Genomic DNA, 19,321 nt, shown 5'->3' on the forward strand with positions numbered 1-19,321 from the left:
ACTTCAAAATCAATGTGTCCTCCTCTTTATCGGTTGAATGTAACTGTCCTCTAATTATCTGCAATGCCCCGGCCCAACCCGCTCCGGCATCTGGTCCATTACGAATGGCAGGCAAGCCGCAAAGAGAAGAAGCCGGGCCTGGAGAGATGCGCGATTAAGACTTACACGAAGCGCACATGACAAACAGCGGCGCCGGGGCTTGGGGCCTATCGCTGGCTGAGCCGTGCAGGACAGCGGCCGCTCTCCGCGCCGCGGGAGTGTGGGGGGCCGAGACCCTTGGGCGCGGCGCTTCCCCAAGCAGCAGAGCGGCCTCGGGGGCTGCGCCGCGTCGGGGGGGGGGGGGGCGACTCGCGCAGACACTGCCCCGCTCAGACAAAACCGGCCCAAGCGCGCGCCGGCTCCACGTGGCTCCCCAGGGAGTCCCGTTCACGCAGGCCCGGCCCCGCCTCCTCACCCCCCCGCTCCGCCGAGGCCGATTCACCTCCACCTCCTGCGGCGGCGGCCAGTCCCCAGCAAGGGCCCGGCGGCTCAGCGCGCCCCCCGCCGCTCTTTCCTCTTCCGGCTTGGATCCCAGTATCAACAAGACTGGCGGGGTATGCGGACCCAGCCGGCCAATCAGGACGTAGAGAAGGGTCACGGGTTGACTCCGGGCCAATGGGCACAGGAGCCGCGAGTCCAAGCCCGCTAGCGGCAAACACAGGCCACGCGCCGGGCTAGGGGGCAGTTGACGGCTCAGGTCGCGAGTGCTTGCTGGGTTGCCCGCTCCGTGGCGCGGGGCTCGGCGGCTCGCGCGTCTCCCTTGGCAACCATGGGGGAGGGGGCGATATTCTCAGGGTGGAGGTTTGTGCCTGGCAGACCCCGCGGAAGGGGGCGGAGCGGCCCCGGCGCGACTGGGCCGCGCTTCGGCGGGTCTTTCCACCGCAGAGTCCGGACCCGCCGTGTCCGCCCCGCCCGGCTGGTGAGCTGGGGAGCGGGCGGGGCGGGAGTTATAAGGCGCCGGGCAGCGCTGAGCTCAACACTCCCGGAGCCAAAAGACCCGCGGGGGGGAAGCTGGGCGGGAGCCGGGCCCCGCCCTCCCTGGAGATCCAGTCCCGCTTGGCTGGGGCGAGGGAGCCTCTCCCTGCCGCTCCGCGGCCGCCGGGACCTGTGCTGGGGCCGCCCGCCCTGTAGCCTCTTTGCCTCGCGCCGGCCACGTGCCGCCTTCCCCACGTTTAGCGCCGCACCCCCCGGCCAGACCCAGCCGCCGCAACTCGCTGTCTGCGGACGAGCACAGCCCCTTCCCCTCCAGCACCCCGGGAAGCTGCTTTCACAGTGTGACGGGAATTGACTTTCTAGACTGTTCTAACGATTGGTAGCTGCTTGTAACTCTGGAACAGTTTGGCCCCCGGCACATCCTTGTAGTGTTTTTGGGATGAGGGACCTATTGAGGGTGAGGGGTTTTGAGTAATGGCTTGGCTGTATGGTCACAGTTCATGGCGTTTGCTCCTGTATTCTTTCTGGTTCTTAAAGGCTACTGGACAATATTTCCTCTAGTTTTTGGCACCCAGGTGCAGGAACAAAATGTTATGTGCACTGAGGCATGTGCTGATGTGCACCACCGTTGAAACACATGCTGGCTGCTGTGGGGCACTCTGCTGGGCAGCACTTGAATCAGTTAACGGGTTACCTGTTCACATCCTTAACAGCTAGAGATGTAAAATATGTGCGAAAATAGTAACATAAACAAAATTCTCTGTCATGGGATTAACCGTGTTTTTGGAGATATAGGTAGGGAAGGATGCATGGATTCAGGCCCCATGGTCTCACCACTACAGGCTCCTCCTCCTGCAAGCTGCCAGCCTCCATGGGCTCCCAGCTTCCTAGCAAAGTTTAACCAGTAACAGGAATCGATAAGCATCAGCGTATCGATTAACATACCTACCTTCAGCAATCCCCTTGTCATATAATCAGGAGTGCTGACCAGCACCCAGTGACTAAGGGGTTAACTATTGTCTCTTGTACCTAGCCAGGTATAGGGTGGTCAGCCAATAACAATGCAGGTAGGAATTTCAGACAGGAAGAGAGGGGTTTTCCCTCTCTCTTATTTGAGAGAGAGAGCAGTTTCTTCCAAGTACTGAGAGAGATGGGAGATGCTTCTCTTTCCAAGAACAGACTTATTACAAGGTATAAGCAGGAAAAAGTTTAGCTAGTCGGTCAGGATTTGTTGTTTGACTTGTTTGGGGATTTGGAAATAATGTCTGAGCTGTTAATATTGTGAGTGGGTGGGAGGGTTGGTGTTTTCTTTTGTAACTAAGGGTACGTCTAGACTACATGCCTCTGTCGCCAGAGGCATGTAGATTAGGCTACCCGACAGAGTAAAATGAAGCGGCGATTTAAATAATCGCCGCTTCATTTAAATTTACATGGCTGCCGCTTTGAGCCGACAAACAGCTGATCAGCTGTTTGTCGGCTCAGCGCGATAGTCTGGACGCTCCCCTGCCGACATCAAAGGGAGCTGTCGACAACCCAGGTATGCCTCATCCCAGGAGGCATACCTGGGTTGTCGACAGCTCCCTTTGATGTCGGCAGGGGAGCGTCCAGACTATCGCGCTGAGCCGACAAACAGCTGATCAGCTGTTTGTCGGCTCAAAGCGGCAGCCATGTAAATTTAAATGAAGCGGCGATTATTTAAATCGCCGCTTCATTTTACTCTGTCGGGTAGCCTAATCTACATGCCTCTGGCGACAGAGGCATGTAGTCTAGACGTACCCTAAGTCTTTTAGCTCAGGTGGTTTCCTTGAATATCTATATCAATTGGTGGCTCTTTCCATCTAGCCACTTTACTATGCTTGCAACTTGTAGCTTTGTTTTGATAATAAAAGTCTGTTGTTATTTCTAATTAGCCAATATTGGTTGATTTTTTTTGCATCCTGGAAGATCTGTCTGTGTATCTGCATGCCTGACTGAAGGGTCAACTACCACAGACTAGAGCTTGAGCTTGAAAAGAGAAAAACTTTGGAGGGAAAAGAGGGTACCCTCTGGGGTTGGTTTCAAGTGTCCACCCCTGTTTGTAGGTTCAAAATATTTGATGGTGGCAGCAAATTCCCTGAAATCTGGGTATTAGAAGTTTTTGTACCAGAGCCTGTAGACGCAAGGTTTTGAAGTGCTCTTGTGGGTCCCCAACTTCTGCATTCATCGTGCCAGAGTGGGGAACAGCCTTTGACACCTTGCTTGGAAGTGAGCAGCATCTCTTCCTCTCCTTTTCTTTTTTTCCTAAGCTGCATAATTCCCTGCCTACACTGATATCACGAAGCCATACTGCCTGAACAAGCCAACATCTATGCCTTTCTTTCCCTTCAAAGGCTATTGTAATTATTAGCAATTATGAGTAACCACATAGCTCTTGCTAAGAGAGCACATTTTTCTTAAAGAGAAAACAATTTTAAAAAAGCTGCCATCATGCTAATAAGTTTAGCAGAGATTGTAATAAAGGTTTGTACTCCTGCAAACCTACCTTAGGGTTTTTCTGTGGTTACAAATTCACTAGTTTCAGCTCAGGAAAAAAAATACTGACTGGGCAGATCATTCTTTTTCTGTATAAAGGTTTGGCCTTTGATCTTCAGATTCTGGGAATAGGTAATTAGTAGACAATGGTCCCTTCCTCAAGGTAAAGCTTCAAAAGATTGGTTTGTGCATAACTGGCAAAATTTTTGCATTACCCTCCCCATAGCTACTTCTCAGTAACTCCACACATAATGTTCCAAATGTACTATTCTTGTCTGCCATGTTCACTAGTCTGTTGCTAATCCGCATGCACAGTACATAATATTTGCATTTAATACAATGGACTACAAAGACATTTGAATGTAATTAAATAGTTTAAGTAGGTTACAGGAAACTGCCGTATCTGACACATCTTCCCCCTTACAGAATTGAGTGTAGCTACGCTTGAGTAGCAAACTAGGGAATCCTTGACTTCTCTTTTGGGTAGGTTTATTCCTTGGAGGGTGTTTCTGCCATGACCTTTATAATTTCATATTTCAACTATTCAGATAAACATTCTGCTGGAAAAGCAGTAGACCTTTTTTAGCTTCATATGGCTGAAAAGCAGACTTTGACTCCCTCAGAGAACTGATGGGAAGGATCCCCTGGGATTCTAACATGAAGGGGAAAGGAGTCCAGGAGAGCTGGCAGTATTTTAAAATACTCCCCTGCATTTTCTTCCTTACTGCGCCTTACTACAGGCATGTTATCAATAAGAGGGTGATTAAGAAGGTGTGGGGCCCTTACAAGATGAGGGGAGTAACTTAGTGACAGATGATGTGGGAAAAGCTGAAGTATTCAATGTTTTTTTGTCTCTGTCTTCAAAGACAAGGTCAGCTCCCAGCCTACAGTAAAACTCCAGTGGTCCAGCATCCAATGATCCGGCACTCGTGATGGTCCGGCACCATCTGGAACCCGGAAGTGCTCCGGGCAACCGGACAATTGGAGCTGCTCTGCCCCCGGCTTCCCCAATTCAGCCGCTGCTGAAACTGACTAGCAGCTGACGCGGGGAAGCGAGGGAGCAGATGGGGTGCTGCTGGGTTGATCCCGGAGCGTCGCCCCTCGGCGCTGCGGGACCAACCCGGCAGCACCCCAGCTGCTCTGCCCCAGGCATCCCCAAGTCAGCCGCTGCTGAAACTGACAGAGCGTGCTGTGCCCCCGGCTTCCCGGAGTCAGCCGCTGGTCAGTTTCAGCAGTGGCTGACTTGGGAACGCCTGGGGCAGAGCAGCTGGGGTGCTCCTCGGTTGGTCTCGCAGTGCTGAGGGGTGCATCCCCCCACTCCACCTGAGGCCCCTCATAGCCCCCTGTTCCTATAGTCCGGCATATTTGATAATCCGGCACCCCTTGGGTCCTAAAGGTGCCAGATTATCGGAAGTTTACTGTACTACACTAGGCAATGCATTATGGGAAAGAGGTGGGCAGCCCTCGGTGAAGAAAGAACAGGTTAACAACTATTTAGATAAGCTAGATATACACAAATCCATGGGTTCGGATTTAATGCATCCGAGGGTACTGAGGGAGTTGGCAAATGTCATTGCAGAGCCTTTGGCTGTTATCTTTGAAAACTCATAGGCTACATCTACACTGCAAGGTTTTTGTGAAAAAACCCATGGAGTGTCAACACCTCCAACGTGCTTTTGCGCAAGGAAATCAAGAGTAAAACGGCAGAACCAGAGGTCTTATCCTGCCGTAGGTAAACCTCCTTTTATGAGGCATAACTCCCTTTTGCACAAGAGTTCTTGCGCAAAAAGGCAAGTGTGGACGCAAGAAACCCCTATGGGGAAAAAGCACAGAGCGCCCATGCTCTTTCTTGCGCAAGAGCGTCCATGCAGTGTGAACACTCTCTTGCACAAAAGCACATTGCTTTTGCAATGTGCTTTGAGGTGTGGATGTGCTCTTGTGCAAGAAGTTTTTGCGCAAAAACTCTTGCGCAAAAGGCTTCTTGTGCAAGAAGCGTGTAGTGACGTAGCCATGGAGATTGGGAGATATCCCGGATTATTGAAAAAAGGGAAATGTAGTGCCCACCTTCAAAAAAGGGAAGAAAGACAATCCAGGGAACTACAGACCAGACAGCCTTACCTCAGTTGCCATTAAAATAATGGAGGGGATCCTCAAGGAATCCATTTTGAAGCACTTGGAAGAGGGGAATGTGATCAGAAATAGTCAACATAGATTCACCAAGGACAACTCACGCCTGACCAATCTGATTAGGTTCTATGATGAGGTAACTGGCTCTGTGCACATGGGGAAGTCAGTGGATGTGATTTACCTTGACTTTAGCAAAGCTTTTGTTACGGTCTCCCAGAATATTCTTGACAGAAAGGTAAGAAAATAGGGATTGGATAAATGGACTGTAACATGGATAGAAACTGGCTAGATTGTTATGCCCAATGGGTAGTGATCAATGGCTGGATGTCTGGTTGGTGGTCAGTTTCAAGCGAAGTACCCCAAGGATCAGTTCTAGGGCCTGTTTTGTTCAACATCTTTATTAATAGTGATTGAAATGTAGCTGTGTTAGTCTAGTGTAGCTGAAACAAACAGGACTATGTAGCACTTTAAAGACTAACAAGATGGTTTATTAGGTGATGAGCTTTCATGGTTCAGACCCACTTCCTCAGATCTTCCACTATTTGATCTGAGGAAGTGGGTCTGATCCACGAAAGCTCATCACCTAATAAACCATCTTGTTAGTCTTTAAAGTGCTACATAGTCCTGTTTTTTGTTTCATCTTTATTAATGACCTGGATGGATTGCACCCTCAGTAAATTTGTAGATGACACTAAGCTAGGGGCAGAGGTAGATATGTCGGAGGACAGGAATAGGGTCCAGTGAGACCTAGACAGATTAGAGGATTGGGCCAAAAGAAATCTAATGAGGTTCAACAAGGACAAGTGCAGAGTCCTGCACTTGAGACAGAAGAATCCCAAGCATTGTTACAAGCTGGGGCCCAACTGGCTAGATAGCAGTTCAGCAGAAAAAGACCTGGGGATTATGGTGGATGAGAAGCTGGATATGAGTCAACAGTGTGCCCTTGTAGCCAAGAAGGCTAATAACATGTTAGGTGCATTAGAAGAACCATTACCAGCAGATCTAGAGAAGTGATTACTCCCACTTTATTCTGCACTTATGAGGCCACATCTAGAGTACTGCATCCAGTTCTGGGTCCTCCACTACAGAAAGGCTGTGGACACGTTGGAGAGGGTCCAGTGGAGGGCAACCAAAATGATTAGGGGGCTGGAGAACATGACCTATGAGGAAAGTCTGAGGGATTTGGGTTTATTTAGTCTATAGAAGAGAAGAGTGATGGGGGATTTGATAGCAGCCTTCACTTTCCTGAAGGGAGGTTCTAAAGAGGATAGAGACAGGTTGTTCTCAGTAGTGACAGATGGCAGAATAAGGAGCAATGATCTCAAGTTACAGTGGGGAAGGTCTAGGTTGGATATTAGGAAAAACTATTTCACCAGGAGGGTGGTGAAGTACTGGAATGGGTTACCTAGGGAAGTGGTGGAATCTCCATCCCTAGAGGTTTTAAGTCTCGGCTTTACAAAGCCCTGGCTGGGATGATTTAGTTAGGGTTGATCCTGCTTTGGGCAGGGGGGCTGGACTTGATGACCTCCAGAGGACTCTTCCAGCCCTAGGATTCTATGATTGTTGCTACTTCTCACAACCTCTTACTTGCTTTCCTCCTGGAAATTGGACCAAAACTTTCCCCCACCTGCTAGACATTCTACGAGTTGGTTGGATGTTCCCTGTGAATCTGTGTTGTCATTTCTTTTCTTGTCCCCTAAGTACATACCAAGTCTATTCACTGTGTTTGTCTGTGCTGAAAACTTTTCTATTAAAAGCATTTCCGGAAAATCATGCCAGTCTAGACGTAGCCAAAGAGCAGGCTGTTGCCTCAGCCAGGTGTAAACAAGGTTAATTTCAAGTAATGGTCTAGGGTAAAATTATGGAACAAATATTAAGATAAAGCATTTTGCAGACAGCTAGAAGATAGCTAGTAACAACAGATACATTTTAAATTAAATTTTAAAATGTCAAATTATATTTTTGGGAGATGAAAATGCCCTTCATGTAACAAAATATCTAGATTTCAGTAAATCTTTTGAAGCAGTATCTCATATAAGCTTGAAAAATGTATTCAAATTGGTTTGAATATGAGCAGTGTCAACAGATTAGAATCTGGGCGAATGACTAAAAACTAGGGTTGGGGAACCTTTTTTGGATTGGAGGCCACTGACCCACAATCAGAGGCCACATACAAGTGAAAAACAACAACAAAAGCAAAAAAACCCTCACTGACATGGCACCAGACTGAGAAGGAGAAAAAGACTCCCACACCAGAGCCTAGAGAGCCCACCTAGTAGATTGTGTGCTCCAGCCCCACAGTGGGACAAGGGGGCTGGAGAGCCAGCGTGGGCTTCTCAATGTAGGCATGGGGGTCTGAGTCTCACGGTCAGATCCAGGCAAGCCAGGGGTTTCATCCAGACCTCGGGCTTGAGGTTCCCCACCCTTGCTATAAACAAAGGGCTATTGTAAATGGAAAACCATTTAGTTTTTGGAAGGCATCCACCCGAGTGCTATAATGATCAGTGCTATGCCTGGATTTATCATCATAATTGATGATCTGGCAGAAGTAGAAAACCACACATTAACTGATTTCAGAGACTGAAAAAACAAGGAAACAATACCAAAGGACCTAGAGAGTGCAGACTGAGAACTTAAATCAGGCTCATATGCCATATCAGTAACTTGTTCCAATAAGATGTACTGACTCTACTCACATACTGTTCCCTGTGATCGTAGGGACTCCTCAGTATCTACCAGCAAAGGGGTCATGGTTATGCAATAGAAACTCCTGTTAGTCTTGACATTTACTACAGATAACTCATTGCTATCATGGTATTTACCTATAAGAAATGTGATGTAAGGTATCACATGAATACATAATGGTCATCATAAATCACTGTGTAATGTATGCATAGGTAAAGTTGTATGCACATATTATGAGTATGCTCAAACGATGAAACTGGGCTCGGCTGGGCTGGTAAACAAATGTGTCCCAGAGAAAGCAATTTAGAGTGACCTTTCTGTCTGGGTCTGGAATGTAAATGGAGCAGAGTGAACCAAAGACAATGAAAATTATTTTTTGCATTGAGGTAACAAGAAAAGCAGATTAACACAAGAATGCCAGAACACAACATATGCAGCATATCTGCTGCACCCCAAAGAAATCAGCAGGAGGGAGATGGGGGACAGGAATTTTGCCTGGCGGGGGATACACTTCAAAGGTTTCTCTGGATTATAAGAAGTGATGGAAAAGACATTGTAATTATCCATCAAAAGTATCTTTGCACTTGTGTGCTAGGTCCTGGCTCAGCAGGGTTTGTGATTCTGAGGGAGACTTTGGATGAAAAAATTGCCTTAGACAAGTAGTATGTTACATTTTAGTTACTAGAAAGTATATAATACTTTTATTTGTAACAAGTTTGTTTTTATTATCTTTGCTTTGTATCACCTGACTGTTCTTTATTAATAAACATATTGATTTTACTGTAAGTTCATCTCTGCAATATAATACAGTAAAATGGGCATTCTCAGCTGACCTAATAGGCCGGTGTATATTCTGTCTCTGAAGGTAGCAGAATTTGTAATTCCTGTGAGTATCCAGTGACAAGAAATGGGTGCTTCAGAGGAATGTTCTTCCAGGCTGTGTCTACACTGGCATGAATTTCCGGAACTGCTTAAAACGGAATACTATTCGTTTTCAGTTTTTCCGGAAAAGGAGCGTCTACATTGGCAGGCTGCTTTTCCAGAAAAGCCCTTTTTCCGGAAAAGCGTCTGTGGCCAATGTAGACGCGCTTTTCCGGAAAAGAGCCCCGATCGCCATTTTCGCGATCGGGGCTTTTTTCCAGAAAAGACTACTGGGCTGTCTACACTGGCCCTTTTCCAGAACAGTGTTCCGGAATAAGGACTTATGCCCGAGCGGGAGCAGAATAGTTTTACCGGAATAGCGGCTGATTTTGTACAGTAGAGCGTCGTTGCTTTTCCGGAAATTCAAGGGCCAGTGTAGACAGCTTGCAGCTTATTCTGGAAAAGCGGCTGATTTTCCGGAATAAGTGGCCCAGTGTAGACAGCCCCAGAGTGTTCAGGAGCTGAAGTGTTACAAGTGTTAACTGCAAATTGCCAACTTGCAAAGTCCAAAGGATTTCAGGGAGCTGTCATTTAGGATAGCACCAGCAAAACTCTTGCTGAGGCAGAGAAGTAACAAGATGACTTACAGTTCTGGCCACCCATCATCAGACTTCCCTATACCACATTCCTGCCACTTGGACCCCCACTTCTCCTACTTCAGCAAATGAATGTCCTGAGCTCTGTTGTATTTCCTGCTCCTTTCTTCCAGAATTCTCTCTGGCCCCATGTTAATTAGAATGCTAGAGACCTGTTTAAAAGCTATTTGCACATCCCAGCAGCCTGGGGATGGGAAGACTTCTCTAGAACAATTGATAGGCGAGCTTATAAAGCCTGCAGAGTGGCATTGTAGCCAACCTTAGAATGTCTGGTATCTCCTGAATGCACATTCAGACTGTATCCATTTCTTGCTTCTTTCTTCAGAACTAGAGCTGCTTGGAGAATTGTACAGGTATTTTGTGAAAAATTCTAAAAACAAAATATGGGAGGGCTTACGTATTTTTCCGTGTTTCAACAAAACAATGCTAATTGAAGTTTCACAATTTTTTTTATTTTTTAAAAAAGAAACAATTCTTTCATACTTTTAATGCATCACTCTTTCTGTACCCAAAAAATGTTAATTGCTTTTCACTGAAAAACTTAAAACATTCAACCAAAATTAAAATTCACAAATTGTTGTTTTGGTTAAAAAAAATAAATAAAAAGTTGACTAGCTGTATTCATAACTTTTCCAAAAATCCAACATTTTCTCTGTCTGGAGTGCTAAAATTCTAGCTCAGACCTTTTTGACTACTGAAACACTTTTTTTTTCATCTTGAACACACACAACTCCCTTCAGTATATTACCATGTAGCTTTTAGGATCAGCCTCTTTGTCCATTATTCTAGCCTATCAGATACCACTAATGTCTTGCCTTGTTTCAGTGCACCAATTCTGAGCTCCTTCTACACATTCAGTGTTTGCATCTATGGATTTAGTTGCTGAGATTAGCAAAATTAGTCTCTAATTATCAAAATTAGTCTCTAATTATCAGCCACCACTATCAATCTTCCCTGCATAATCATCTCCATCTTACCTTCCACCTTGCTCCATATGTAAGGTTTTAAAAAACAGACACCTAAGATAGGATTCTAAATCTGTCAGGTGCCTAAATAAATGGTCTCCCGCCATTGTTTTGATGGATTAAAAGTGAGAAGATAGGGGACGGATTTTTTGGATCTGAAAAGAGAGAAGATGAATGCAGGAGGAAGTACAGGAACAAGAGAGAAGGAAATAGAAAGAGGGGGAAAGAAACAAGACAGGAGGATGGAGAGATGTAGAAGAAAAAATGTGCAGAAAGCAAAACAACTGAAACATTAGTATGGATATATTTTGTTTCATACCAGGACAACAAGATGTCCTGTGGCACCTTATAGGCTAACAGATTTATTGGAGCATAAGCTTTCTTGGGCAAAGACTCACTTTGTCAGATGCATGTATACTTCAGCCCATGACCCTGTCTTCCCCAGGGGAGTGCTCTATCCTCTAGGCCACACAGGAACCCACCCCACCACCTTATCATCAGGCCACCCCTTATACCTCCTGCTCCAGGGCCACCTGGCTTTTGGCTGTCATGTCCCAACCCAGGGGAGGTAGGACTTGAACCCACAACCCTGTTCTCCCCATGCTCTTAGGCCATGATGTAGTCATGCAGCTGATAAAGTGGGTCTTTGCCCAAGAAAGCTTATTGCCAAGGGAGGTGGTGGAATCTCCCTCTCTGGAGATATTTAAGAACAGGTTAGATAGACATCTGTCAGGGATGGTGTAGACGGAGCTTGATCCTGCCTTGAGGGTGGGGGGCTGGACTCGATGACCTCTCGAGGTCCCTTCCAGTCCTATTATTCTATGATTCTATGATTCCAATAAATCTGTTAGTCTATAAGGTCCCACAGGACTTCTTGTTCTTCTTGCAGATTCAGACTAACACGGCTACCCCTCTGATATTTGTTTTATACAGTTGTAATTATTTTTACTTCCTGTCGATAGAAGTGATGGTGCTTAATCTTCCTCTGCTCTTCTTGCTGTACAGACCCTTGTTTTTGTACAATCTTGTCCACTGATATGGTTTCGGCTACCATCTTTCTACCAATGACTCGCAAGTATTGTCCATTCTTCACCTGCTCCCTTTAATCCAGTCCTGCATATTAGAGTGTCTTTTTGACATCTCTTCCTGGATTTCTTATGTCAATTTGAAATGAACTTGTCACAAAACACTCCTAATTTTCCTTCCCAAATCCTCTTTTTAGTACCATGTTACATCACCTTTGAGAGTACCAGCATCCTTCCTTTCACTCAAGATCATAACTTTTGATTTATCTTAGCTGTCTCTCCATCCACTGTCCTCCCACACACACCTAAGCCATGTCCAAATTCTGCTGTTTGTTTAGCCATACCTTCTCTGAATGTACCCTTTTCTTTATGTCTTTTCAACTAGCAGTCTCATTTGGGCCCTCACAATTTTCTGTCTTAATAACTAACTTCTTTTTCCAACCCCTTCTCCTGCTTCCCTCCTTGCTGTACAAAGTACAGCCACTCACTCTTTATGACAATCTTCATTGTCCATTACTTTGACTCTATCTCTTACCCCTTTAAATTCCCCCTCTGACTCCTGAATGAAGTTCTAGCTTGTTATTGCCTTCAGAGCCCTGGATAATAGGTATACATAATCATAGTTCACTGCAATGGGGTGGGTGGGGAGATGGGAAGAAGGGAAACAGAGTAGATTACCTCTTGATTGTTTTCCAGCATTACATGTCTACAATCCTGTAATCTGACATCTACTATTTATCTGCCCTTGTCTCATTTTATGGTCACCCCATTTGATCTGCTAACAATCCCAGCCATGTGTGCCCATTTTCACACACAAGTGTTTCTATGCCTTTTCTCATACCATCTATGAAATGAACGGGAAGCCTTTCTTGAGCTCATCTAAAAGGCACTATCCTCTCCATGTTTGTTTCTCCTGAACATCCACTTCTGTAATAATACTTACAGGATACTGTCTGGAGTAATTGGGAATAGTTAGGCAAGGATAGCAAGGCCCTACATTCAACCTGATCACATTTGTCTTTTTGGATGTAATGTGATAACTTTTGAATTCCACATCTGATGAAATAAAATGTTTCAGGGAATGTCCTAAGCATCAATGAGCAGAAACCCCTTGATTGTAGTAAAAATGGGAAAACTGGAAGGGGGAAATATAGGACACAGAGCCCCTGGAAACTAGTTGTTAGAGGCATCAAATTCAATCATGTTTAATTGTCTATATATAAAAAACTGGTTGATTACACAGGTTAATACCTTCCAGCATGACAGCATCCCCAATCTTGGCTCTGCCTGTTGTCCCAGTGGAAGTTAGAATGTTAATGTCTCCCAGACAAAAAGAAAAAAAATGGTATAGGGAAAATGTGTGGCAGACAGCCCCTGCCACAGGGCAGCAAGAGTGGAGCACCCTGGTATAAGGGATATGGTGGTATGTACAGAGCCACTGGCATGGGAGTGTTAACTGTTTAGCTTCAATCTTTGCCTCTCCCCTGCAGCAAAACTAATCTTCACAACAAGATTGTCTCAGTTTCCCTCCTCTCTGGTGGACATCTAGCAGTCAAACTTACTTATTGGTCCTCTGCCATGACCTGAGCCCTTTAGGTGGGTTGTTGGTAGTTCTTTCCCACTTTGGAATGCTTCAAAGGGCAATGCCTCCAGAGGCCAGTTGCGTTAGTTTTTGGCATTTAGCCCCTGGCCTTTCTGAGAATGACCCACTTGGTCAAAGCCTTGATAAAGCCTCTTGTTGAATTTGAAGTGGGAACCCAGGCCTGCCCAGGAAAGACCTCTGCATAAAGTGATTGTCACCAGTCTCTCCCAAACCTTTACCGTTTCCCTAGCCTGTATCCTTCTCAGATCTGTTCCTCTAATTTGCTCCTGTGGTCCTTTCCCCCAGTGTTCTGGTTTCACAGGCAACTTCTTACAATCTGACAGTCCCTACTCCCAAAAACTTGCCTACTCTTCTCTATTGACCTGGGGGAAATGATTTAGGCCATATTCAGGGTTTTAGTCTCCTCCACCTTCAGCTTGGTTCATTTTCCCAATTAGCCTAACAGCTTGGAGGGTACACAGGCCAGCCTACTACCATTGCACTGGTGAAAGGAGACAGCGTATATGCTGATCCCCTTGTGACAGGAAGGGATGTATGGCTTGCCCCACCCACTCAGCACAACTCCTGGTTTTGAGTCCTTAAAGATACAGTAAAAGGATTCAATCAAAATGCAACTTATTCCTGGTACCATTTCCTATCTCCCCATCTCCTCAGTCTTTTGTATAGCAGCATACCCCAGACTTTTAAAGAGACCATGCCATGTGACAGAGATGAGCTGATCACTAAGCAGTAGCACTCTAACACTTAAAAGGGCAGATACCCAATCACAGTGAGGAGGGAGAACACGGGCACACAGAACATCTGACATTGATAGAGGCAGAACATGGTGATTGCAGGGAGTTCCTGAATAGAGAGGACTAGGAAGGTTGCAAGTCGGGATCTTGCAGAGGGAACAGAGAACCTGGTGTGTGTATAAAAGCAAAAAAGTGTGCATCACTCTAGTTTATATTGCCTTTAAAACTGTATTACATGGTTATAATAATTTGATATTATTGACATCATGCTACTTATATGCTGCACCCTTCCTCCTACATTTTGTCTCCCTTTGGATTCTGAGTGCCGTGGAACCAAGACTACACTTTCTGTACAGAAAGCAGCTTGCTCATTACGAACACTCCTGGAAATGAAAAATGAAAATAGATTTTCCATAAAGTGAAGAGAGAGGATTTTTTGGACAATACCTTTTATTCCTAACTCCATAAGACACTTCCATGTTCTGCTGTAGCCATTTTGGTCTGGGTCATTGTCCACATTCTTTTTACTATCTTTAGGTCTCCTTCCTTCTGTTGGGGAAATTGTGATAAGAATTTTTTATAAAAGGCTGAGCTATCATATGTAATATTGGGTAACAATTTCATAATGGGAAGTACAGGTTCTTTAACACTGGTATGGGAAGGCTAGCACTTCCCCATTCTCCAGAAATATAATAGCAGCAGTTGTCCAAGGAACTGGGGTAGGATTATGCAGCTAGAAAGTGACAGTGGAAAAGGGCTGGCTGTCCGGGGCAACTGGTAGTTGGCTGGCTGAACTGGAGACAGACTAAAAGGAAAAGGCTTGAAGTTATGTTGAAAATGAGGGAGAAGACGCAAGGGATGAGGAATGGCTTCAGATTAGGAAGAAGAAAAAAAGAAGCAAAGTATCAAGTATCTGAAGAAGAGGGAGCAAGGAAGAGAGGTGAAAAAAACAGTAAGGAAGAGGATCTTACAATTATCAACTCACTAACTGAAGATGTAAATAGAGCCCATGTTAATCCTTGAAAATAGCAGTATAGATTAGGCAAAATTTTGAAGTTATATTAAGGACTAAAAAAAACACGGGGAGCATTTATTAGTAGAATGTACACCTAAAGTAAAGGCTGCAGAAGTTCTTAAAAATATTAGAGAAAATAAAAGTAAGTTGCCAGCTACCTGAATTTATGACAGAAGCAAAAGGGGTTCATATAAAGGGGTTCCCCTAGGCATGACTGAAGATGAAATTATAAGGGAGTATATCCTATCAGAACCCAGCAGATTCAGAAAAAAGGAGATTAAGGGCCTGATGTGGTCAGTTTCTTACTGGGACAGAGGAGCAAGAAATGGTGGAGAACGAGGAGATAGGTCCTGGTGGTACTTGCATTCAGTGAGGAGGAAAAGAATCTGAGAACTTTAATCCTGAGGGAAGAACAAAAAAAGAAAAGGTTATGTGGTGTAACAACGCTCCTAGAATGTGTCTATACTATACTGCACATGCATTCTTGCTCAAGTAAATTTACAGTAAAGTGTTGTAACAGAGGGCTTCTTGCGCAAGAATTATTCCTCTCCTCACGAGGAATAAGCCCTATTGTGCAAGAGCTCTTACACAAGAAGGCAGTGTGGACAGGCAACAGGCGTTTCTTGCACAAGAAACCTCTATGGCTAAAATGGCCATCAGAGCTTTCTTGTGCAAGAGAGCATCCACACTGCCATGGACACTCTTGCTCAAAAGCACATCTCTTGCTCAAAAGTACGTGGCAGTATGGACGTGCTCTTGCGTAAGACTTTTTGTGCAAGAACTGTTGCGCAAAACAGTTCTTACGCAAGAAGCCTGCAGTATAGATGTAGCCCCAATGTCACACAAGGGATCTCACACCTCTGGGTAGCAGTAGGATGAGTAATTGGGAAAACAGCAAGGCTATGACTACATTGGCATGATCTTGCGCAAATACTCTTTAACGCAAGAGTTCTTGCGTTAAAGTATTTGCGCAAGAGAGTGTCTACACTGGCATGTGCCTTTGCGCAAGAGCATCCATGCCAGTGTAGATGCTCTCTTGCACAAGAAAGCTCCGATGGCCATTTTAGCCATCGGGCTTTCTTGCGCAAGAAATTCATGTAGCCTGTCTACACTGGCATCTTGCGCAATAACAGTTGCGCAAGAGGGCTTATTCCTGAGCAGGAGCATTATATTTCTTGTGCAAGCAGCACTGATTTCACACATTAGAACGTCAGTGTTCTTGCACAAGAACTCCCTGCCAGTGTAGAGAGGCAACATGTTTTTGCGCAAAAGCGGCTGCTTTTGTGCAAAATCATGCCAATGTAGACACAGCCCAACTTCTGGTCCAATTGCTCACCTCAGCTCTCAGTCTAATCCTTTATTTCAGGGGCAAGCCATAATCTGATTTAGGTAGTCTCATCCCGCCCATAGTAAGGGGAAAAGGGAGAAAGAAAAAAAATCTCTTGTGGTCATTCCAGCTATGGAGGCAACGCACTAGATATTCCTTAACTCAGACTCTCCCCCTCTAGCAGAGGTTTACCTTCCTTAGACTTCTGGATCCCAAAATGTACAAGGCAGACCTCAGCTATTGCACATTTTCCCCCTTCCCCTTCCCTTTCCCCTTTCGCTTCCCCTTTCACCACTCCTGACATGCCACTAACTAAATGGGAGGAGCTTTTAGCAAGTTCTAGCTGGTCATTAATTGGCACCAGGTATCCCAAGAAAACCTAATTGTCTCAGCTGGCTCTAGCAGGGTCTAGATTACCTCCAGGTGTCTTGATCTGTCTCTGCTGTTTAATGCAGGTTCTTGATTGACTCCAGGTGTCTTAATTACCCTGGGGTGCACCCTGTTTGGTTACCAGGGAAACAGGGACTTGTTTATTCTGCGGGTAATATACTTGCTTTTGGTTACTTTCTTATAGCCATCTGGCCTGACCTCATCACAGTGGGTAAGGCCCAGAAAGCAACAGCAGTGAACTATTTATAGAGTCCATGATTTGGGAACTGGAATAGTGGATGGTCCTGGCTCCTAAACTGCCTCTAGGAGATACTAAGCCCCGAGGAGATACATTTTTGTTAAAAGCCTGAGAGGAAGCTGATTTTAAAGAAACCCAAGACCTGAAGAAACAAGGCATCCTTAGGAAGGTGGGGTGAATCCAGCTTGAGTTAGGGATTAGAAGGTTTTTGTTTGTTTGTTTGTTTGTTTTGGCCTTGAATACTCTAGAAGGGCTTCATCTGTTTCATTGTGTGACTTGACTGCAGGACTGAGCCACTGAAAACCTCCATAGCAATGTCAGCAACCTACAGAGGGCACCAGGAGCAGAGGGGAAAAGATTTCAGATCCTCACACAACTGCTAGGAGGCACTCAGGTGGTGTGAAATGCCATACATATCAAACGTGTAGGCATGTGGCAGCTGTCTACTCACAAATAAACTGTGTGGAAGGAACAGAACTAAAAGGCGGCAATTATGGGCATAAGTACTGTACAGCATATAAAGTGTGTGTGTGGCAACAGAATGCACTAGAGAGATTGCTAAAAGATATTCACGGGAATATGTAAAAGGAAGAAAATACCAGTGAGGGAAACGAGCTACTGGTACAACAACACACAGTTCAGTACAGGGAATAGATGATGCGCTGCTTGTAGGCAAAGAAAAATATATAACATTTAAGATATAAGTGATTTATTACACTTTATAGATATGAAAAGAGACTGAAAGAATACAAATTACTGAAAAATCAGCAGAAAGGTATTTGCATATAGGCCATCTCTCTACTACAGAGTCTATTCATGCTATTTTAAAAGAAAGGTAATAATGTAGTTTTAACAACATGTTTTTTCCCCTGAAATATCCATAGATTAATAACATATGCTCAAAAATTAAAGAAAACTGTTTTTTAAATGGAAAACAAACCTCATGTTATTTATATACAACAAACATAGTGCGAAAACTTATGTTTACACTTCCAGGATATGATGCAATCAGACATGACAGAGAAATAGCAAGTGGAGGAGGAGTTTGTATGTTTATAAAGGAAGGTCTTAGTTATATTGATATAGATGTTCAGAATTTAAGTACTGAGCATAATGTTGCTTAGATTTCTCTGCAGAATAATAGCACCTTTTATATGAATATATGATGTTTTCAAACCATATAACAAACTAGACAATCAAGAATCAGAAGAATCAGTTAAGGATGTCAAAGACCTGTATATTATTTGTGGAGACTTTAATAGCCATAATAAATTATATGGAAGTGGGAAAACTGAAATAATAACAAACGCCAGAAACAGTTTGTTGACATGCACAACTTAGTATTGTTCAGTACTAGAATACCTACTATGTTTAATTTAGTGAATGAAACCTTTTCATGTTTAGATCTGGGAATTGCAACAAGCAATATTGCAAATAAATGCATTTGGGAAATCTATAAAGAGGATGAAATGTGAAGCAATCACTTGCCTATACTAATTTCATGTAAAGCCAAGGTACTGTTGAAAACACTGAAGGAATTCCCACCCGAAGACTTAGCAAAGCAAATTGGAGACTCTTTGGCTACGTCTACACTACAAGTTTTCTTAGCAAAAAATATGCATGAGTCACAATCTCATTTGCATATTTTCTGCTGATCCATTTTTTCGCTAGGGTTTTTGCGCAAAAAGAAGCAGTGTGGACATTTTTTTTTACGCAAAAACCCCTTTTCGCGCCAGATCGGTAAACCTCCTTTTTTGGGGCATAAGGATCTGGCAGGAAAAGGGGTTTTTGCATAAAAAGAAAATGTCCCCACTGCTTGTTTTTGCTCAAAAACCCTAGTGAAAAATGGATCATCAGAAAATATGCAAATGAGATCGTGACTCATACAAATGAGTCCCTCATTAGTATATTTTTTTGGCAAAAAACCTCATAATGTAGACATAGTGATCAAGAGTAAGCATGCTTACTCTTAGTGCAACTATAGTCACAATAATCTAGAGGAATTTCACAATCTGCTATATATTTGAGAGAGTTTGTGAGCAAGTGACTCTATTCATGCATCTGTTTGTTCAAGAACTCTTTCTAAATGGTAAGAGCCAGAGCCATCAAATTTGCTATGCAGCTTTCTTTTATAACTTAAAACAAGGTAAGGGTTTGCTTGTGCAGGAAGAGGGGGTCTGATGTCTAAAAAGAACTCCTCCTAAACGGTAGG

At 44.5% G+C, this 19,321-nt stretch overlaps 1 protein-coding gene and 1 long non-coding RNA gene across 5 annotated transcripts in view; one reads left to right on the forward strand and one right to left on the reverse strand.

Moving 5' to 3' along the window:
• The window catches only part of SLC39A6 (solute carrier family 39 member 6), a 30,331-nt gene extending 29,707 nt beyond the window's left edge, over positions 1-624 (reverse strand). The window contains exons 1-2 of one of the 4 annotated variants that reach the window (XM_075921533.2): positions 482-624; positions 3-138 (exon numbers count right to left, since the gene is read on the reverse strand). The gene's annotated coding sequence lies outside the window, so the exon portion shown is untranslated. Of the gene's footprint in view, positions 1-2; positions 139-165 lie in introns of all 4 variants that reach the window. The other 3 variants (XM_075921534.2, XM_006120082.5, XM_075921535.2) reach the window with 3 other exon arrangements.
• Positions 625-643: 19 nt separating this feature from the next.
• LOC112545285 (uncharacterized) overlaps positions 644-19,321 on the forward strand; it is a 39,363-nt gene continuing 20,685 nt past the window's right edge. The window contains exon 1 of the long non-coding RNA XR_016348893.1: positions 644-958. This is a non-coding gene — a long non-coding RNA (uncharacterized LOC112545285). The remainder of the gene's footprint in view (positions 959-19,321) is intronic.

The sequence above is a fragment of the Pelodiscus sinensis genome, chromosome 2 (assembly GCF_052426305.1).
Source record: "Pelodiscus sinensis isolate ZL-2025 chromosome 2, ASM5242630v1, whole genome shotgun sequence".
NCBI lineage: Eukaryota > Metazoa > Chordata > Testudines > Trionychidae > Pelodiscus > Pelodiscus sinensis.